The 23,883-nt window shown below is 32.8% G+C and overlaps 2 long non-coding RNA genes across 10 annotated transcripts; both read right to left on the minus strand.

Moving 5' to 3' along the window:
- Nucleotides 1-457: 457 nt before the first annotated feature.
- LOC126747964 (uncharacterized) lies at nucleotides 458-4,559 on the minus strand. Its single transcript, XR_007664543.1, has 3 exons — nucleotides 4,399-4,559; nucleotides 3,367-3,538; nucleotides 458-614 (listed from the first exon to the last, which is right to left on the minus strand). It is a non-coding gene; the product is annotated as an uncharacterized LOC126747964 (long non-coding RNA).
- Nucleotides 4,560-5,115: 556 nt separating this feature from the next.
- On the minus strand, nucleotides 5,116-14,363 carry LOC126747963 (uncharacterized). 9 transcript variants are annotated; one of them, XR_007664537.1, is made up of 3 exons: nucleotides 14,031-14,363; nucleotides 8,871-9,042; nucleotides 5,116-5,258 (listed from the first exon to the last, which is right to left on the minus strand). It is a non-coding gene; the product is annotated as an uncharacterized LOC126747963 (long non-coding RNA). The 9 variants fall into 9 exon arrangements; XR_007664536.1 differs by lacking the exon at nucleotides 5,116-5,258 and adding an exon at nucleotides 5,277-5,430; XR_007664541.1 differs by lacking the exon at nucleotides 5,116-5,258 and adding an exon at nucleotides 5,448-5,602.
- Nucleotides 14,364-23,883: the final 9,520 nt, after the last annotated feature.

The raw sequence follows: 23,883 nt of genomic DNA on the forward strand, positions 1-23,883 counted from the left end.
CCCTTTATTACAGTACAACTCTCCTAATCTAATGTTACTCCTAACACTAGTTACAAGCAAAAGTGTGTTTTATTCTCTCTAGTTCAATAGTTCAACACCTTTGAATGCTTATTACTCTGTCCCTAGTTCATGTTTATTCATGAAATTTGGAATAAACGATCCTTAAATCATCCCCTTTATTACAGTACAACTCTCCTAATCTAAAGTTACTCCTAACACTAGTTACAAGCAAAAGTGTGTTTTATTCTCTCTTGTTCAATGGTTCAACACCTTTGAATGCTTATAACTTTGTCCCTAGTCCATGTTTATTCATGAAATTTGAAAGAAACGATCCTTAAATCATCCCCTTTATTACAGTACAACTCTCCTAATCTAAGGTTACTCCTAACACTAGTTACAAGCAAAAGTGTGTTTTATTCTCTCTAGTTCAATGGTTCAACACCTTTGAATGCTTATAACTTTGTCCCTAATCCTTGTTTATTCATGAAATTTAAAAGAAACGATCCTTAAATCATCCCCTTTATTACAGTACAACTCTTCTAATCTAATCTTACTCCTAACACTAGTTACAAGCAAAAGTGTGTTTTATTCTCTCTAGTTCAATGGTTCAACACCTTTGAATGCTTATAACTTTGTCCCTAGTTCATGTTTATTCACGAAATTTGAAAGAAACGATCCTTAAATCATCCCCTTTATTACAGTACAACTCTCCTAATCTAAGGTTACTCCTAACACTAGTTACAAGCAAAAGTGTGTTTTATTCTCTCTAGTTCAATAGTTCAACACCTTTGAATGCTTATTACTCTGTCCCTAGTTCATGTTTATTCATGAAATTTGGAATAAACGATCCTTAAATCATCCCCTTTATTACAGTACAACTCTCCTAATCTAATGTTACTCCTAACACTAGTTACAAGCAAAAGTGTGTTTTATTCTCTCTAGTTCAATAGTTCAACACCTTTGAATGCTTATTACTCTGTCCCTAGTTCATGTATATTCATGAAATTTGAAAGAAACGATCCTCAAATCATCCCCTTTATTACAGTACAACTCTCCTAATCTAATGTTACTCCTAACACTAGTTACAAGCAAAAGTGTGTTTTATTCTCTCTAGTTCAATAGTTCAACACCTTTGAATGCTTATTACTCTGTCCCTAGTTCATGTTTATTCATGAAATTTGGAATAAACGATCCTTAAATCATCCCCTTTATTACAGTACAACTCTCCTAATCTAAAGTTACTCCTAACACTAGTTACAAGCAAAAGTGTGTTTTATTCTCTCTTGTTCAATGGTTCAACACCTTTGAATGCTTATAACTTTGTCCCTAGTCCATGTTTATTCATGAAATTTGAAAGAAACGATCCTTAAATCATCCCCTTTATTACAGTACAACTCTCCTAATCTAAGGTTACTCCTAACACTAGTTACAAGCAAAAGTGTGTTTTATTCTCTCTAGTTCAATGGTTCAACACCTTTGAATGCTTATAACTTTGTCCCTAGTCCATGTTTATTCATGAAATTTGGAATAAACGATCCTTAAATCATCCCCTTTATTACAGTACAACTCTCCTAATCTAAAGTTACTCCTAACACTAGTTACAAGCAAAAGTGTGTTTTATTCTCTCTTGTTCAATGGTTCAACACCTTTGAATGCTTATAACTTTGTCCCTAGTCCATGTTTATTCATGAAATTTGAAAGAAACGATCCTTAAATCATCCCCTTTATTACAGTACAACTCTCCTAATCTAAGGTTACTCCTAACACTAGTTACAAGCAAAAGTGTGTTTTATTCTCTCTAGTTCAATGGTTCAACACCTTTGAATGCTTATAACTTTGTCCCTAGTCCATGTTTATTCATGAAATTTGGAATAAACGATCCTTAAATCATCCCCTTTATTACAGTACAACTCTCCTAATCTAATGTTACTCCTAACACTAGTTACAAGCAAAAGTGTGTTTTATTCTCTCTAGTTCAATAGTTCAACACTTTTGAATGCTTATTACTCTGTCCCTAGTTCATGTTTATTCATGAAATTTGGAATAAACGATCCTTAAATCATCCCCTTTATTACAGTACAACTCTCCTAATCTAATGTTACTCCTAACACTAGTTACAAGCAAAAGTGTGTTTTATTCTCTCTAGTTCAATAGTTCAACACCTTTGAATGCTTATTACTCTGTCCCTAGTTCATGTATATTCATGAAATTTGAAAGAAACGATCCTCAAATCATCCCCTTTATTACAGTACAACTCTCCTAATCTAATGTTACTCCTAACACTAGTTACAAGCAAAAGTGTGTTTTATTCTCTCTAGTTCAATAGTTCAACACCTTTGAATGCTTATTACTCTGTCCCTAGTTCATGTTTATTCATGAAATTTGGAATAAACGATCCTTAAATCATCCCCTTTATTACAGTACAACTCTCCTAATCTAAAGTTACTCCTAACACTAGTTACAAGCAAAAGTGTGTTTTATTCTCTCTTGTTCAATGGTTCAACACCTTTGAATGCTTATAACTTTGTCCCTAGTCCATGTTTATTCATGAAATTTGAAAGAAACGATCCTTAAATCATCCCCTTTATTACAGTACAACTCTCCTAATCTAAGGTTACTCCTAACACTAGTTACAAGCAAAAGTGTGTTTTATTCTCTCTAGTTCAATGGTTCAACACCTTTGAATGCTTATAACTTTGTCCCTAGTCCATGTTTATTCATGAAATTTGGAATAAACGATCCTTAAATCATCCCCTTTATTACAGTACAACTCTCCTAATCTAAAGTTACTCCTAACACTAGTTACAAGCAAAAGTGTGTTTTATTCTCTCTTGTTCAATGGTTCAACACCTTTGAATGCTTATAACTTTGTCCCTAGTCCATGTTTATTCATGAAATTTGGAATAAACGATCCTTAAATCATCCCCTTTATTACAGTACAACTCTCCTAATCTAATGTTACTCCTAACACTAGTTACAAGCAAAAGTGTGTTTTATTCTCTCTAGTTCAATAGTTCAACACCTTTGAATGCTTATTACTCTGTCCCTAGTTCATGTTTATTCATGAAATTTGGAATAAACGATCCTTAAATCATCCCCTTTATTACAGTACAACTCTCCTAATCTAAAGTTACTCCTAACACTAGTTACAAGCAAAAGTGTGTTTTATTCTCTCTTGTTCAATGGTTCAACACCTTTGAATGCTTATAACTTTGTCCCTAGTCCATGTTTATTCATGAAATTTGAAAGAAACGATCCTTAAATCATCCCCTTTATTACAGTACAACTCTCCTAATCTAAGGTTACTCCTAACACTAGTTACAAGCAAAAGTGTGTTTTATTCTCTCTAGTTCAATGGTTCAACACCTTTGAATGCTTATAACTTTGTCCCTAATCCTTGTTTATTCATGAAATTTAAAAGAAACGATCCTTAAATCATCCCCTTTATTACAGTACAACTCTTCTAATCTAATCTTACTCCTAACACTAGTTACAAGCAAAAGTGTGTTTTATTCTCTCTAGTTCAATGGTTCAACACCTTTGAATGCTTATAACTTTGTCCCTAGTTCATGTTTATTCACGAAATTTGAAAGAAACGATCCTTAAATCATCCCCTTTATTACAGTACAACTCTCCTAATCTAAGGTTACTCCTAACACTAGTTACAAGCAAAAGTGTGTTTTATTCTCTCTAGTTCAATGGTTCAACACCTTTGAATGCTTATAACTTTGTCCCTAGTCCATGTTTATTCATGAAATTTGGAATAAACGATCCTTAAATCATCCCCTTTATTACAGTACAACTCTCCTAATCTAATCTTACTCCTAACACTAGTTACAAGCAAAAGTGTGTTTTATTCTCTCTAATTCAATAGTTCAACACTTTTGAATGCTTATAACTTTGTCCCTAATCCTTGTTTATTCATGAAATTTAAAAGAAACGATCCTTAAATCATCCCCTTTATTACAGTACAACTCTCCTAATCTAAAGTTACTCCTAACACTAGTTACAAGCAAAAGTGTGTTTTATTCTCTCTTGTTCAATGGTTCAACACCTTTGAATGCTTATAACTTTGTCCCTAGTCCATGTTTATTCATGAAATTTGGAATAAACGATCCTTAAATCATCCCCTTTATTACAGTACAACTCTCCTAATCTAAAGTTACTCCTAACACTAGTTACAAGCAAAAGTGTGTTTTATTCTCTCTTGTTCAATGGTTCAACACCTTTGAATGCTTATAACTTTGTCCCTAGTCCATGTTTATTCATGAAATTTGAAAGAAACGATCCTTAAATCATCCCCTTTATTACAGTACAACTCTCCTAATCTAAGGTTACTCCTAACACTAGTTACAAGCAAAAGTGTGTTTTATTCTCTCTAGTTCAATGGTTCAACACCTTTGAATGCTTATAACTTTGTCCCTAATCCTTGTTTATTCATGAAATTTAAAAGAAACGATCCTTAAATCATCCCCTTTATTACAGTACAACTCTTCTAATCTAATCTTACTCCTAACACTAGTTACAAGCAAAAGTGTGTTTTATTCTCTCTAGTTCAATGGTTCAACATCTTTGAATGCTTATAACTTTGTCCCTAGTTCATGTTTATTCATGAAATTTGGTAGAAACGATCCTTAAATCATCCCCTTTATTACAGTACAACTCTTCTAATCTAATCTTACTCCTAACACTAGTTACAAGCAAAAGTGTGTTTTATTCTCTCTAGTTCAATGGTTCAACATCTTTGAATGCTTATAACTTTGTCCCTAGTTCATGTTTATTCATGAAATTTGGAATAAACGATCCTTAAATCATCCTCTTTATTACAGTACAACTCCCCTAATCTAATCTTACTCCTAACACTAGTTACAAGCAAAAGTGTGTTTTATTCTCTCTAGTTCAATGGTTCAACACCTTTGAATGCTTATAACTTTGTCCCTACTTCATGTTTATTCATGAAATTTGGTAGAAACAATCCCTAAATCATCCCCTTTATTACAGTACAACTCTCCTAATCTAATCTTACTCCTAACACTAGTTACAAGCAAAAGTGTGTTTTATTCTCTCTAGTTCAATGGTTCAACATATTTGAATGCTTATAACTTTGTCCCTAATCCATGTTTATTCATGAAATTTGGAATAAACGATCCTTAAATCATCCCCTTTATTACAGTACAACTCTCCTAATCTAATCTTACTCCTAACACTAGTTACAAGCAAAAGTGTGTTTTATTCTCTCTAGTTCAATGGTTCAACACCTTTGAATGCTTATAACTTTGTCCCTAATCCATGTTTATTCATGAAATTTGGAATAAACGATCCTTAAATCATCCCCTTTATTACAGTACAACTCTCCTAATCTAATCTTACTCCTAACACTAGTTACAAGCAAAAGTGTGTTTTATTCTCTCTAGTTCAATGGTTCAACACCTTTGAATGCTTATAACTTTGTCCCTAATCCATGTTTATTCATGAAATTTGGAATAAACGATCCTTAAATCATCCCCTTTATTACAGTACAACTCTCCTAATCTAATCTTACTCCTAACACTAGTTACAAGCAAAAGTGTGTTTTATTCTCTCTAGTTCAATGGTTCAACACCTTTGAATGCTTATAACTTTGTCCCTAGTTCATGTTTATTCATGAAATTTAACAGAAACGATTCCTAAATCATCCTCTTTATTACAGTACAACTCTCCTAATCTAATCTTACTCCTAACACTAGTTACAAGCAAAAGTGTGTTTTATTCTCTCTAGTTCAATGGTTCAACACCTTTGAATGCTTATAACTTTGTCCCTAGTCCATGTTTATTCATGAAATTTGAAAGAAACGTTCCTTAAATCATCCCCTTTATTACAGTACAACTCCCCTAATCTAATCTTACTCCTAACACTAGTTACAAGCAAAAGTGTGTTTTATTCTCTCTAGTTCAACGGTTCAACACCTTTGAATGCTTATAACTTTGTCCCTACTTCATGTTTATTCATGAAATTTGGTAGAAACAATCCTTAAATCATCCCCTTTATTACAGTACAACTTCCCTAATCTAATCTTACTCCTAACACTAGTTACAAGCAAAAGTGTGTTTTATTCTCTCTAGTTCAATGGTTCAACACCTTTGAATGCTTATAACTTTGTCCCTAATCCATGTTTATTCATGAAATTTGGTAGAAACAATCCTTAAATCATCCCCTTTATTACAGTACAACTTCCCTAATCTAATCTTACTCCTAACACTAGTTACAAGCAAAAGTGTGTTTTATTCTCTCTTGTTCAATGGTTCAACACCTTTGAATGCTTATAACTTTGTCCCTACTTCATGTTTATTCATGAAATTTGGTAGAAACAATCCTTAAATCATCCCCTTTATTACAGTACAACTTCCCTAATCTAATCTTACTCCTAACACTAGTTACAAGCAAAAGTGTGTTTTATTCTCTCTAGTTCAATGGTTCAACACCTTTGAATGCTTATAACTTTGTCCCTACTTCATGTTTATTCATGAAATTTGGTAGAAACAATCCTTAAATCATCCCCTTTATTACAGTACAACTTCCCTAATCTAATCTTACTCCTAACACTAGTTACAAGCAAAAGTGTGTTTTATTCTCTCTAGTTCAACGGTTCAACACCTTTGAATGCTTATAACTTTGTCCCTAATCCATGTTTATTCATGAAATTTGGAATAAACGATCCTTAAATCATCCCCTTTATTACAGTACAACTCTCCTAATCTAATCTTACTCCTAACACTAGTTACAAGCAAAAGTGTGTTTTATTCTCTCTAGTTCAATGGTTCAACACCTTTGAATGCTTATAACTTTGTCCCTAGTACATGTTTATTCATGAAATTTGGAATAAACGATCCTTAAATCATCCCCTTTATTACAGTACAACTTCCCTAATCTAATCTTACTCCTAACACTAGTTACAAGCAAAAGTGTGTTTTATTCTCTCTAGTTCAATGGTTCAACATATTTGAATGCTTATAACTTTGTCCCTAATCCATGTTTATTCATGAAATTTGGAATAAACGATCCTTAAATCATCCCCTTTATTACAGTACAACTCTCCTAATCTAATCTTACTCCTAACACTAGTTACAAGCAAAAGTGTGTTTTATTCTCTCTAGTTCAATGGTTCAACACCTTTGAATGCTTATAACTTTGTCCCTACTTCATGTTTATTCATGAAATTTGGTAGAAACAATCCTTAAATCATCCCCTTTATTACAGTACAACTTCCCTAATCTAATCTTACTCCTAACACTAGTTACAAGCAAAAGTGTGTTTTATTCTCTCTAGTTCAATGGTTCAACATATTTGAATGCTTATAACTTTGTCCCTAATCCATGTTTATTCATGAAATTTGGAATAAACGATCCTTAAATCATCCCCTTTATTACAGTACAACTCTCCTAATCTAATCTTACTCCTAACACTAGTTACAAGCAAAAGTGTGTTTTATTCTCTCTAGTTCAATGGTTCAACACCTTTGAATGCTTATAACTTTGTCCCTAATCCATGTTTATTCATGAAATTTGGAATAAACGATCCTTAAATCATCCCCTTTATTACAGTACAACTCTCCTAATCTAATCTTACTCCTAACACTAGTTACAAGCAAAAGTGTGTTTTATTCTCTCTAGTTCAATGGTTCAACACCTTTGAATGCTTATAACTTTGTCCCTAGTTCATGTTTATTCATGAAATTTGGTAGAAACGATCCTTAAATCATCCTCTTTATTACAGTACAACTCCCCTAATCTAATCTTACTCCTAACACTAGTTACAAGCAAAAGTGTGTTTTATTCTCTCTAATTCAATAGTTCAACACCTTTGAATGCTTATAACTTTGTCCCTAATCCATGTTTATTCATGAAATTTGGAATAAACGATCCTTAAATCATCCCCTTTATTACAGTACAACTCTCCTAATCTAATCTTACTCCTAACACTAGTTACAAGCAAAAGTGTGTTTTATTCTCTCTAGTTCAATGGTTCAACACCTTTGAATGCTTATAACTTTGTCCCTAGTTCATGTTTATTCATGAAATTTAACAGAAACGATCCCTAAATCATCCTCTTTATTACAGTACAACTCTCCTAATCTAAGGTTACTCCTAACACTAGTTACAAGCAAAAGTGTGTTTTATTCTCTATAATTCAATAGTTCAACACCTTTGAATGCTTATAACTTTGTCCCTAGTTAATATTTATTCATGAAATTTGGTAGAAACGATCCTTAAATCATCCCCTTTATTACAGTACAACTCCCCTAATCTAATCTTACTCCTAACACAAGTTACAAGCAAAAGTGTGTTTTATTCTCTCTAGTTCAATGGTTCAACACCTTTGAATGCTTATAACTTTGTCCCTAGTCCATGTTTATTCATGAAATTTGAAAGAAACGTTCCTTAAATCATCCCCTTTATTACAGTACAACTCCCCTAATCTAATCTTACTCCTAACACTAGTTACAAGCAAAAGTGTGTTTTATTCTCTCTAGTTCAATGGTTCAACACCTTTGAATGCTTATAACTTTGTCCCTAGTTAATATTTATTCATGAAATTTGGTAGAAACGATCCTTAAATCATCCCCTTTATTACAGTACAACTCCCCTAATCTAATCTTACTCCTAACACAAGTTACAAGCAAAAGTGTGTTTTATTCTCTCTAGTTCAATGGTTCAACACCTTTGAATGCTTATAACTTTGTCCCTAGTCCATGTTTATTCATGAAATTTGAAAGAAACGTTCCTTAAATCATCCCCTTTATTACAGTACAACTCCCCTAATCTAATCTTACTCCTAACACAAGTTACAAGCAAAAGTGTGTTTTATTCTCTCTAGTTCAATGGTTCAACACCTTTGAATGCTTATAACTTTGTCCCTAATCCTTGTTTATTCATGAAATTTGGTAGAAACGATCCTTAAATCATCCCCTTTATTACAGTACAACTCTCCTAATCTAATCTCACTCCTAACACTAGTTACAAGCAAAAGTGTGTTTTATTCTCTCTAGTTCAATGGTTCAACACCTTTGAATGCTTATAACTTTGTCCCTAATCCTTGTTTATTCATGAAATTTGATAGAAACGATCCTTAAATCATCCCCTTTATTACAGTACCACTCCCCTAATCTAATCTCACTCCTAACACTAGTTACAAGCAAAAGTGTGTTTTATTCTCTCTAGTTCAATGGTTCAACACCTTTGAATGCTTATAACTTTGTCCCTAGTTCATGTTTATTCATGAAATTTGAAAGAAACGATCCTTAAATCATCCCCTTTATTACAGTACAACTCTCCTAATCTAAGGTTACTCCTAACACTAGTTACAAGCAAAAGTGTGTTTTATTCTCTATAATTCAATAGTTCAACACCTTTGAATGCTTATAACTTTGTCCCTAGTTAATATTTATTCATGAAATTTGGTAGAAACGATCCTTAAATCATCCCCTTTATTACAGTACAACTCCCCTAATCTAATCTTACTCCTAACACAAGTTACAAGCAAAAGTGTGTTTTATTCTCTCTAGTTCAATGGTTCAACACCTTTGAATGCTTATAACTTTGTCCCTAGTCCATGTTTATTCATGAAATTTGAAAGAAACGTTCCTTAAATCATCCCCTTTATTACAGTACAACTCCCCTAATCTAATCTTACTCCTAACACTAGTTACAAGCAAAAGTGTGTTTTATTCTCTTTAGTTCAATGGTTCAACACCTTTGAATGCTTATAACTTTGTCCCTAGTTAATATTTATTCATGAAATTTGGTAGAAACGATCCTTAAATCATCCCCTTTATTACAGTACAACTCCCCTAATCTAATCTTACTCCTAACACAAGTTACAAGCAAAAGTGTGTTTTATTCTCTCTAGTTCAATGGTTCAACACCTTTGAATGCTTATAACTTTGTCCCTAGTCCATGTTTATTCATGAAATTTGAAAGAAACGTTCCTTAAATCATCCCCTTTATTACAGTACAACTCCCCTAATCTAATCTTACTCCTAACACAAGTTACAAGCAAAAGTGTGTTTTATTCTCTCTAGTTCAATGGTTCAACACCTTTGAATGCTTATAACTTTGTCCCTAATCCTTGTTTATTCATGAAATTTGGTAGAAACGATCCTTAGATCATCCCCTTTATTACAGTACAACTCTCCTAATCTAATCTCACTCCTAACACTAGTTACAAGCAAAAGTGTGTTTTATTCTCTCTAGTTCAATGGTTCAACACCTTTGAATGCTTATAACTTTGTCCCTAATCCTTGTTTATTCATGAAATTTGATAGAAACGATCCTTAAATCATCCCCTTTATTACAGTACCACTCCCCTAATCTAATCTCACTCCTAACACTAGTTACAAGCAAAAGTGTGTTTTATTCTCTCTAGTTCAATGGTTCAACACCTTTGAATGCTTATAACTTTGTCCCTAGTTCATGTTTATTCATGAAATTTGAAAGAAACGATCCTTAAATCATCCCCTTTATTACAGTACAACTTCCCTAATCTAATCTTACTCCTAACACTAGTTACAAGCAAAAGTGTGTTTTATTCTCTCTAGTTCAATGGTTCAACATATTTGAATGCTTATAACTTTGTCCCTAATCCATGTTTATTCATGAAATTTGGAATAAACGATCCTTAAATCATCCCCTTTATTACAGTACAACTCTCCTAATCTAATCTTACTCCTAACACTAGTTACAAGCAAAAGTGTGTTTTATTCTCTCTAGTTCAATGGTTCAACACCTTTGAATGCTTATAACTTTGTCCCTAATCCATGTTTATTCATGAAATTTGGAATAAACGATCCTTAAATCATCCCCTTTATTACAGTACAACTCTCCTAATCTAATCTTACTCCTAACACTAGTTACAAGCAAAAGTGTGTTTTATTCTCTCTAGTTCAATGGTTCAACACCTTTGAATGCTTATTACTCTGTCCCTAGTTCATGTTTATTCATGAAATTTGGAATAAACGATCCTTAAATCATCCCCTTTATTACAGTACAACTCTCCTAATCTAAGGTTACTCCTAACACTAGTTACAAGCAAAAGTGTGTTTTATTCTCTCTAGTTCAATGGTTCAACACCTTTGAATGCTTATTACTCTGTCCCTAGTTCATGTTTATTCATGAAATTTGGTAGAAACGATCCTTAAATCATCCCCTTTATTACAGTACAACTCTCCTAATCTTATCTTACTCCTAACACTAGTTACAAGCAAAAGTGTGTTTTATTCTCTCTAGTTCAATGGTTCAACACCTTTGAATGCTTATTACTTTGTCCCTAGTTCATGTTTATTCATGAAATTTGGTAGAAACGATCCTTAAATCATCCCCTTTATTACAGTACAACTCTCCTAATCTTATCTTACTCCTAACACTAGTTACAAGCAAAAGTGTGTTTTATTCTCTATAATTCAATAGTTCAACACCTTTGAATGCTTATTACTCTGTCCCTAGTTCATGTTTATTCATGAAATTTGGAATAAACGATCCTTAAATCATCCCCTTTATTACAGTACAACTCTCCTAATCTAAAGTTACTCCTAACACTAGTTACAAGCAAAAGTGTGTTTTATTCTCTATAATTCAATAGTTCAACACCTTTGAATGCTTATTACTCTGTCCCTAGTTCATGTTTATTCATGAAATTTGGAATAAACGATCCTTAAATCATCCCCTTTATTACAGTACAACTCTCCTAATCTAAAGTTACTCCTAACACTAGTTACAAGCAAAAGTGTGTTTTATTCTCTCTAGTTCAATGGTTCAACACCTTTGAATGCTTATTACTCTGTCCCTAGTTCATGTTTATTCATGAAATTTGGAATAAACGATCCTTAAATCATCCCCTTTATTACAGTACAACTCTCCTAATCTAATCTTACTCCTAACACTAGTTACAAGCAAAAGTGTGTTTTATTCTCTATAATTCAATAGTTCAACACCTTTGAATGCTTATTACTCTGTCCCTAGTTCATGTTTATTCATGAAATTTGGAATAAACGATCCTTAAATCATCCCCTTTATTACAGTACAACTCTCCTAATCTAAAGTTACTCCTAACACTAGTTACAAGCAAAAGTGTGTTTTATTCTCTCTAGTTCAATGGTTCAACACCTTTGAATGCTTATTACTCTGTCCCTAGTTCATGTTTATTCATGAAATTTGGAATAAACGATCCTTAAATCATCCCCTTTATTACAGTACAACTCTCCTAATCTAAAGTTACTCCTAACACTAGTTACAAGCAAAAGTGTGTTTTATTCTCTATAATTCAATAGTTCAACACCTTTGAATGCTTATTACTCTGTCCCTAGTTCATGTTTATTCATGAAATTTGGAATAAACGATCCTTAAATCATCCCCTTTATTACAGTACAACTCTCCTAATCAAAAGTTACTCCTAACACTAGTTACAAGCAAAAGTGTGTTTTATTCTCTCTAGTTCAATGGTTCAACACCTTTGAATGCTTATTACTCTGTCCCTAGTTCATGTTTATTCATGAAATTTGGAATAAACGATCCTTAAATCATCCCCTTTATTACAGTACAACTCTCCTAATCTAATCTTACTCCTAACACTAGTTACAAGCAAAAGTGTGTTTTATTCTCTATAATTCAATAGTTCAACACCTTTGAATGCTTATTACTCTGTCCCTAGTTCATGTTTATTCATGAAATTTGGAATAAACGATCCTTAAATCATCCCCTTTATTACAGTACAACTCTCCTAATCTAAAGTTACTCCTAACACTAGTTACAAGCAAAAGTGTGTTTTATTCTCTCTAGTTCAATGGTTCAACACCTTTGAATGCTTATTACTCTGTCCCTAGTTCATGTTTATTCATGAAATTTGGAATAAACGATCCTTAAATCATCCCCTTTATTACAGTACAACTCTCCTAATCTAATCTTACTCCTAACACTAGTTACAAGCAAAAGTGTGTTTTATTCTCTATAATTCAATAGTTCAACACCTTTGAATGCTTATTACTCTGTCCCTAGTTCATGTTTATTCATGAAATTTGGAATAAACGATCCTTAAATCATCCCCTTTATTACAGTACAACTCTCCTAATCTAAAGTTACTCCTAACACTAGTTACAAGCAAAAGTGTGTTTTATTCTCTCTAGTTCAATGGTTCAACACCTTTGAATGCTTATTACTCTGTCCCTAGTTCATGTTTATTCATGAAATTTGGTAGAAACGATCCTTAAATCATCCCCTTTATTACAGTACAACTCTCCTAATCTAAGGTTACTCCTAACACTAGTTACAAGCAAAAGTGTGTTTTATTCTCTCTAGTTCAATGGTTCAACACCTTTGAATGCTTATTACTCTGTCCCTAGTTCATGTTTATTCATGAAATTTGGTAGAAACGATCCTTAAATCATCCCCTTTATTACAGTACAACTCTCCTAATCTAATCTTACTCCTAACACTAGTTACAAGCAAAAGTGTGTTTTATTCTCTCTAGTTCAATGGTTCAACACCTTTGAATGCTTATTACTCTGTCCCTAGTTCATGTTTATTCATGAAATTTGGAATAAACGATCCTTAAATCATCCCCTTTATTACAGTACAACTCTCCTAATCTAATCTTACTCCTAACACTAGTTACAAGCAAAAGTGTGTTTTATTCTCTCTAGTTCAATGGTTCAACACCTTTGAATGCTTATTACTCTGTCCCTAGTTCATGTTTATTCATGAAATTTGGTAGAAACGATCCTTAAATCATCCCCTTTATTACAGTACAACTCTCCTAATCTAATCTTACTCCTAACACAAGTTACAAGCAAAAGTGTGTTTTATTCTCTCTAGTTCAATGGTTCAACACCTTTGAATGCTTATAACTTTGTCCCTAGTCCATGTTTATTCATGAAATTTGAAAGAAACGTTCCTTAAATCATCCCCTTTATTACAGTACAACTCCCCTAATCTAATCTTACTCCTAACACAAGTTACAAGCAAAAGTGTGTTTTATTCTCTCTAGTTCAATGGTTCAACACCTTTGAATGCTTATAACTTTGTCCCTAATCCTTGTTTATTCATGAAATTTGGTAGAAACGATCCTTAAATCATCCCCTTTATTACAGTACAACTCTCCTAATCTAATCTCACTCCTAACACTAGTTACAAGCAAAAGTGTGTTTTATTCTCTCTAGTTCAATGGTTCAACACCTTTGAATGCTTATAACTTTGTCCCTAATCCTTGTTTATTCATGAAATTTGATAGAAACGATCCTTAAATCATCCCCTTTATTACAGTACCACTCCCCTAATCTAATCTCACTCCTAACACTAGTTACAAGCAAAAGTGTGTTTTATTCTCTCTAGTTCAATGGTTCAACACCTTTGAATGCTTATAACTTTGTCCCTAGTTCATGTTTATTCATGAAATTTGAAAGAAACGATCCTTAAATCATCCCCTTTATTACAGTACAACTCTCCTAATCTAAGGTTACTCCTAACACTAGTTACAAGCAAAAGTGTGTTTTATTCTCTATAATTCAATAGTTCAACACCTTTGAATGCTTATTACTCTGTCCCTAGTTCATGTTTATTCATGAAATTTGGAATAAACGATCCTTAAATCATCCCCTTTATTACAGTACAACTCTCCTAATCTAATCTTACTCCTAACACTAGTTACAAGCAAAAGTGTGTTTTATTCTCTCTAGTTCAATGGTTCAACACCTTTGAATGCTTATTACTCTGTCCCTAGTTCATGTTTATTCATGAAATTTGGAATAAACGATCCTTAAATCATCCCCTTTATTACAGTACAACTCTCCTAATCTAAGGTTACTCCTAACACTAGTTACAAGCAAAAGTGTGTTTTATTCTCTCTAGTTCAATGGTTCAACACCTTTGAATGCTTATTACTCTGTCCCTAGTTCATGTTTATTCATGAAATTTGGTAGAAACGATCCTTAAATCATCCCCTTTATTACAGTACAACTCTCCTAATCTAAAGTTACTCCTAACACTAGTTACAAGCAAAAGTGTGTTTTATTCTCTCTAGTTCAATGGTTCAACACCTTTGAATGCTTATTACTCTGTCCCTAGTTCATGTTTATTCATGAAATTTGGAATAAACGATCCTTAAATCATCCCCTTTATTACAGTACAACTCTCCTAATCTAAAGTTACTCCTAACACTAGTTACAAGCAAAAGTGTGTTTTATTCTCTATAATTCAATAGTTCAACACCTTTGAATGCTTATTACTCTGTCCCTAGTTCATGTTTATTCATGAAATTTGGAATAAACGATCCTTAAATCATCCCCTTTATTACAGTACAACTCTCCTAATCTAAAGTTACTCCTAACACTAGTTACAAGCAAAAGTGTGTTTTATTCTCTCTAGTTCAATGGTTCAACACCTTTGAATGCTTATTACTCTGTCCCTAGTTCATGTTTATTCATGAAATTTGGAATAAACGATCCTTAAATCATCCCCTTTATTACAGTACAACTCTCCTAATCTAAAGTTACTCCTAACACTAGTTACAAGCAAAAGTGTGTTTTATTCTCTCTAGTTCAATGGTTCAACACCTTTGAATGCTTATTACTCTGTCCCTAGTTCATGTTTATTCATGAAATTTGGAATAAACGATCCTTAAATCATCCCCTTTATTACAGTACAACTCTCCTAATCTAATCTTACTCCTAACACTAGTTACAAGCAAAAGTGTGTTTTATTCTCTATAATTCAATAGTTCAACACCTTTGAATGCTTATTACTCTGTCCCTAGTTCATGTTTATTCATGAAATTTGGAATAAACGATCCTTAAATCATCCCCTTTATTACAGTACAACTCTCCTAATCTAAAGTTACTCCTAACACTAGTTACAAGCAAAAGTGTGTTTTATTCTCTCTAGTTCAATGGTTCAACACCTTTGAATGCTTATTACTCTGTCCCTAGTTCATGTTTATTCATGAAATTTGGAATAAACGATCCTTAAATCATCCCCTTTATTACAGTACAACTCTCCTAATCTAAAGTTACTCCTAACACTAGTTACAAGCAAAAGTGTGTTTTATTCTCTCTAGTTCAATGGTTCAACACCTTTGAATGCTTATTACTCTGTCCCTAGTTCATGTTTATTCATGAAATTTGGAATAAACGATCCTTAAATCATCCCCTTTATTACAGTACAACTCTCCTAATCTAATGTTACTCCTAACACTAGTTACAAGCAAAAGTGTGTTTTATTCTCTCTAGTTCAATGGTTCAACACCTTTGAATGCTTATTACTCTGTCCCTAGTTCATGTTTATTCATGAAATTTGGAATAAACGATCCTTAAATCATCCCCTTTATTACAGTACAACTCTCCTAATCTAAAGTTACTCCTAACACTAGTTACAAGCAAGTGTGTTTTATTCTCTCTAGTTCAATGGTTCAACACCTTTGAATGCTTATTACTCTGTCCCTAGTTCATGTTTATTCATGAAATTTGGAATAAACGATCCTTAAATCATCCCCTTTATTACAGTACAACTCTCCTAATCTAATGTTACTCCTAACACTAGTTACAAGCAAAAGTGTGTTTTATTCTCTCTAGTTCAATGGTTCAACACCTTTGAATGCTTATTACTCTGTCCCTAGTTCATGTTTATTCATGAAATTTGGAATAAACGATCCTTAAATCATCCCCTTTATTACAGTACAACTCTCCTAATCTAAAGTTACTCCTAACACTAGTTACAAGCAAAAGTGTGTTTTATTCTCTATAATTCAATAGTTCAACACCTTTGAATGCTTATTACTCTGTCCCTAGTTCATGTTTATTCATGAAATTTGGAATAAACGATCCTTAAATCATCCCCTTTATTACAGTACAACTCTCCTAATCTAAAGTTACTCCTAACACTAGTTACAAGCAAAAGTGTGTTTTATTCTCTCTAGTTCAATGGTTCAACACCTTTGAATGCTTATTACTCTGTCCCTAGTTCATGTTTATTCATGAAATTTGGAATAAACGATCCTTAAATCATCCCCTTTATTACAGTACAACTCTCCTAATCTAAAGTTACTCCTAACACTAGTTACAAGCAAAAGTGTGTTTTATTCTCTCTAGTTCAATGGTTCAACACCTTTGAATGCTTATTACTCTGTCCCTAGTTCATGTTTATTCATGAAATTTGGAATAAACGATCCTTAAATCATCCCCTTTATTACAGTACAACTCTCCTAATCTAAAGTTACTCCTAACACTAGTTACAAGCAAAAGTGTGTTTTATTCTCTCTAGTTCAATGGTTCAACACCTTTGAATGCTTATTACTCTGTCCCTAGTTCATGTTTATTCATGAAATTTGGAATAAACGATCCTTAAATCATCCCCTTTATTACAGTACAACTCTCCTAATCTAATGTTACTCCTAACACTAGTTACAAGCAAAAGTGTGTTTTATTCTCTCTAGTTCAATGGTTCAACACCTTTGAATGCTTATTACTCTGTCCCTAGTTCATGTTTATTCATGAAATTTGGAATAAACGATCCTTAAATCATCCCCTTTATTACAGTACAACTCTCCTAATCTAAAGTTACTCCTAACACTAGTTACAAGCAAAAGTGTGTTTTATTCTCTCTAGTTCAATGGTTCAACACCTTTGAATGCTTATTACTCTGTCCCTAGTTCATGTTTATTCATGAAATTTGGAATAAACGATCCTTAAATCATCCCCTTTATTACAGTACAACTCTCCTAATCTAAAGTTACTCCTAACACTAGTTACAAGCAAAAGTGTGTTTTATTCTCTCTAGTTCAATGGTTCAACACCTTTGAATGCTTATTACTCTGTCCCTAGTTCATGTTTATTCATGAAATTTGGAATAAACGATCCTTAAATCATCCCCTTTATTACAGTACAACTCTCCTAATCTAAAGTTACTCCTAACACTAGTTACAAGCAAAAGTGTGTTTTATTCTCTATAATTCAATAGTTCAACACCTTTGAATGCTTATTACTCTGTCCCTAGTTCATGTTTATTCATGAAATTTGGAATAAACGATCCTTAAATCATCCCCTTTATTACAGTACAACTCTCCTAATCTAAAGTTACTCCTAACACTAGTTACAAGCAAAAGTGTGTTTTATTCTCTCTAGTTCAATGGTTCAACACCTTTGAATGCTTATTACTCTGTCCCTAGTTCATGTTTATTCATGAAATTTGGAATAAACGATCCTTAAATCATCCCCTTTATTACAGTACAACTCTCCTAATCTAAAGTTACTCCTAACACTAGTTACAAGCAAAAGTGTGTTTTATTCTCTCTAGTTCAATGGTTCAACACCTTTGAATGCTTATTACTCTGTCCCTAGTTCATGTTTATTCATGAAATTTGGAATAAACGATCCTTAAATCATCCCCTTTATTACAGTACAACTCTCCTAATCTAATCTTACTCCTAACACTAGTTACAAGCAAAAGTGTGTTTTATTCTCTATAATTCAATAGTTCAACACCTTTGAATGCTTATTACTCTGTCCCTAGTTCATGTTTATTCATGAAATTTGGAATAAACGATCCTTAAATCATCCCCTTTATTACAGTACAACTCTCCTAATCTAAAGTTACTCCTAACACTAGTGTTACAAGCAAAAGTGTGTTTTATTCTCTCTAGTTCAATGGTTCAACACCTTTGAATGCTTATTACTCTGTCCCTAGTTCATGTTTATTCATGAAATTTGGAATAAACGATCCTTAAATCATCCCCTTTATTACAGTACAACTCTCCTAATCTAAGGTTACTCCTAACACTAGTTACAAGCAAAAGTGTGTTTTATTCTCTCTAGTTCAATGGTTCAACACCTTTGAATGCTTATTACTCTGTCCCTAGTTCATGTTTATTCATGAAATTTGGTAGAAACGATCCTTAAATCATCCCCTTTATTACAGTACAACTCTCCTAATCTTATCTTACTCCTAACACTAGTTACAAGCAAAAGTGTGTTTTATTCTCTCTAGTTCAATGGTTCAACACCTTTGAATGCTTATTACTCTGTCCCTAGTTCATGTTTATTCATGAAATTTGAAAGAAACGATCCTTAAATCATCCCCTTTATTACAGTACAACTCTCCTAATCTAAAGTTACTCCTAACACTAGTTACAAGCAAAAGTGTGTTTTATTCTCTCTAGTTCAATGGTTCAACACCTTTGAATGCTTATTACTCTGTCCCTAGTTCATGTTTATTCATGAAATTTGGAATAAACGATCCTTAAATCATCCCCTTTATTACAGTACAACTCTCCTAATCTAATCTTACTCCTAACACTAGTTACAAGCAAAAGTGTGTTTTATTCTCTATAATTCAATAGTTCAACACCTTTGAATGCTTATTACTCTGTCCCTAGTTCATGTTTATTCATGAAATTTGGAATAAACGATCCTTAAATCATCCCCTTTATTACAGTACAACTCTCCTAATCTAAAGTTACTCCTAACACTAGTTACAAGCAAAAGTGTGTTTTATTCTCTCTAGTTCAATGGTTCAACACCTTTGAATGCTTATTACTCTGTCCCTAGTTCATGTTTATTCATGAAATTTGGAATAAACGATCCTTAAATCATCCCCTTTATTACAGTACAACTCTCCTAATCTAATCTTACTCCTAACACTAGTTACAAGCAAAAGTGTGTTTTATTCTCTATAATTCAATAGTTCAACACCTTTGAATGCTTATTACTCTGTCCCTAGTTCATGTTTATTCATGAAATTTGGAATAAACGATCCTTAAATCATCCCCTTTATTACAGTACAACTCTCCTAATCTAAAGTTACTCCTAACACTAGTTACAAGCAAAAGTGTGTTTTATTCTCTCTAGTTCAATGGTTCAACACCTTTGAATGCTTATTACTCTGTCCCTAGTTCATGTTTATTCATGAAATTTGGAATAAACGATCCTTAAATCATCCCCTTTATTACAGTACAACTCTCCTAATCTAAAGTTACTCCTAACACTAGTTACAAGCAAAAGTGTGTTTTATTCTCTCTAGTTCAATGGTTCAACACCTTTGAATGCTTATTACTCTGTCCCTAGTTCATGTTTATTCATGAAATTTGGAATAAACGATCCTTAAATCATCCCCTTTATTACAGTACAACTCTCCTAATCTAAAGTTACTCCTAACACTAGTTACAAGCAAAAGTGTGTTTTATTCTCTCTAGTTCAATGGTTCAACACCTTTGAATGCTTATTACTCTGTCCCTAGTTCATGTTTATTCATGAAATTTGAAAGAAACGATCCTTAAATCATCCCCTTTATTACAGTACAACTCTCCTAATCTAAAGTTACTCCTAACACTAGTTACAAGCAAAAGTGTGTTTTATTCTCTCTAGTTCAATGGTTCAACACCTTTGAATGCTTATTACTCTGTCCCTAGTTCATGTTTATTCATGAAATTTGGAATAAACGATCCTTAAATCATCCCCTTTATTACAGTACAACTCTCCTAATCTAATCTTACTCCTAACACTAGTTACAAGCAAAAGTGTGTTTTATTCTCTATAATTCAATAGTTCAACACCTTTGAATGCTTATTACTCTGTCCCTAGTTCATGTTTATTCATGAAATTTGGAATAAACGATCCTTAAATCATCCCCTTTATTACAGTACAACTCTCCTAATCTAAAGTTACTCCTAACACTAGTTACAAGCAAAAGTGTGTTTTATTCTCTCTAGTTCAATGGTTCAACACCTTTGAATGCTTATTACTCTGTCCCTAGTTCATGTTTATTCATGAAATTTGGAATAAACGATCCTTAAATCATCCCCTTTATTACAGTACAACTCTCCTAATCTAATCTTACTCCTAACACTAGTTACAAGCAAAAGTGTGTTTTATTCTCTATAATTCAATAGTTCAACACCTTTGAATGCTTATTACTCTGTCCCTAGTTCATGTTTATTCATGAAATTTGGAATAAACGATCCTTAAATCATCCCCTTTATTACAGTACAACTCTCCTAATCTAAAGTTACTCCTAACACTAGTTACAAGCAAAAGTGTGTTTTATTCTCTCTAGTTCAATGGTTCAACACCTTTGAATGCTTATTACTCTGTCCCTAGTTCATGTTTATTCATGAAATTTGGAATAAACGATCCTTAAATCATCCCCTTTATTACAGTACAACTCTCCTAATCTAAAGTTACTCCTAACACTAGTTACAAGCAAAAGTGTGTTTTATTCTCTATAATTCAATAGTTCAACACCTTTGAATGCTTATTACTCTGTCCCTAGTTCATGTTTATTCATGAAATTTGGAATAAACGATCCTTAAATCATCCCCTTTATTACAGTACAACTCTCCTAATCTAAAGTTACTCCTAACACTAGTTACAAGCAAAAGTGTGTTTTATTCTCTCTAGTTCAATGGTTCAACACCTTTGAATGCTTATTACTCTGTCCCTAGTTCATGTTTATTCATGAAATTTGGAATAAACGATCCTTAAATCATCCCCTTTATTACAGTACAACTCTCCTAATCTAAAGTTACTCCTAACACTAGTTACAAGCAAAAGTGTGTTTTATTCTCTCTAGTTCAATGGTTCAACACCTTTGAATGCTTATTACTCTGTCCCTAGTTCATGTTTATTCATGAAATTTGGAATAAACGATCCTTAAATCATCCCCTTTATTACAGTACAACTCTCCTAATCTAATCTTACTCCTAACACTAGTTACAAGCAAAAGTGTGTTTTATTCTCTATAATTCAATAGTTCAACACCTTTGAATGCTTATTACTCTGTCCCTAGTTCATGTTTATTCATGAAATTTGGAATAAACGATCCTTAAATCATCCCCTTTATTACAGTACAACTCTCCTAATCTAAAGTTACTCCTAACACTAGTGTTACAAGCAAAAGTGTGTTTTATTCTCTCTAGTTCAATGGTTCAACACCTTTGAATGCTTATTACTCTGTCCCTAGTTCATGTTTATTCATGAAATTTGGAATAAACGATCCTTAAATCATCCCCTTTATTACAGTACAACTCTCCTAATCTAAGGTTACTCCTAACACTAGTTACAAGCAAAAGTGTGTTTTATTCTCTCTAGTTCAATGGTTCAACACCTTTGAATGCTTATTACTCTGTCCCTAGTTCATGTTTATTCATGAAATTTGGTAGAAACGATCCTTAAATCATCCCCTTTATTACAGTACAACTCTCCTAATCTTATCTTACTCCTAACACTAGTTACAAGCAAAAGTGTGTTTTATTCTCTCTAGTTCAATGGTTCAACACCTTTGAATGCTTATTACTCTGTCCCTAGTTCATGTTTATTCATGAAATTTGAAAGAAACGATCCTTAAATCATCCCCTTTATTACAGTACAACTCTCCTAATCTAAAGTTACTCCTAACACTAGTTACAAGCAAAAGTGTGTTTTATTCTCTCTAGTTCAATGGTTCAACACCTTTGAATGCTTATTACTCTGTCCCTAGTTCATGTTTATTCATGAAATTTGGAATAAACGATCCTTAAATCATCCCCTTTATTACAGTACAACTCTCCTAATCTAATCTTACTCCTAACACTAGTTACAAGCAAAAGTGTGTTTTATTCTCTATAATTCAATAGTTCAACACCTTTGAATGCTTATTACTCTGTCCCTAGTTCATGTTTATTCATGAAATTTGGAATAAACGATCCTTAAATCATCCCCTTTATTACAGTACAACTCTCCTAATCTAAAGTTACTCCTAACACTAGTTACAAGCAAAAGTGTGTTTTATTCTCTCTAGTTCAATGGTTCAACACCTTTGAATGCTTATTACTCTGTCCCTAGTTCATGTTTATTCATGAAATTTGGAATAAACGATCCTTAAATCATCCCCTTTATTACAGTACAACTCTCCTAATCTAAGGTTACTCCTAACACTAGTTACAAGCAAAAGTGTGTTTTATTCTCTCTAGTTCAATGGTTCAACACCTTTGAATGCTTATTACTCTGTCCCTAGTTCATGTTTATTCATGAAATTTGGTAGAAACGATCCTTAAATCATCCCCTTTATTACAGTACAACTCTCCTAATCTTATCTTACTCCTAACACTAGTTACAAGCAAAAGTGTGTTTTATTCTCTCTAGTTCAATGGTTCAACACCTTTGAATGCTTATTACTCTGTCCCTAGTTCATGTTTATTCATGAAATTTGGAATAAACGATCCTTAAATCATCCCCTTTATTACAGTACAACTCTCCTAATCTAAGGTTACTCCTAACACTAGTTACAAGCAAAAGTGTGTTTTATCCTCTCTAGTTCAATAGTTCAACACCTTTGAATGCTTATAACTTTGTCCCTAGTCCATGTTTATTCATGAAATTTGAAAGAAACGATCCTTAAATCATCCCCTTTATTACAGTACAACTCTCCTAATCTAATGTTACTCCTAACACTAGTTACAAGCAAAAGTGTGTTTTATTCTCTCTAGTTCAATGGTTCAACACCTTTGAATGCTTATTACTCTGTCCCTAGTTCATGTTTATTCATGAAATTTGGTAGAAACGATCCTTAAATCATCCTCTTTATTACAGTACAACTCTCCTAATCTAAAGTTACTCCTAACACAAGTTACAAGCAAAAGTGTGTTTTATTCTCTCTAGTTCAATAGTTCAACACCTTTGAATGCTTATAACTTTGTCCCTAGTTCATGTTTATTCATGAAATTTAGAATAAACGATCCTTAAATCATCCTCTTTATTACAGTACAACTCTCCTAATCTAAAGTTACTCCTAACACTAGTTACAAGCAAAAGTGTGTTTTATTCTCTCTAGTTCAATAGTTCAACACCTTTGAATGCTTATAACTTTGTCCCTAGTTCATGTTTATTCATGAAA

Source organism: Anthonomus grandis, chromosome 20 (assembly GCF_022605725.1).
Source record: "Anthonomus grandis grandis chromosome 20, icAntGran1.3, whole genome shotgun sequence".
Classification (NCBI taxonomy): domain Eukaryota; kingdom Metazoa; phylum Arthropoda; class Insecta; order Coleoptera; family Curculionidae; genus Anthonomus; species Anthonomus grandis.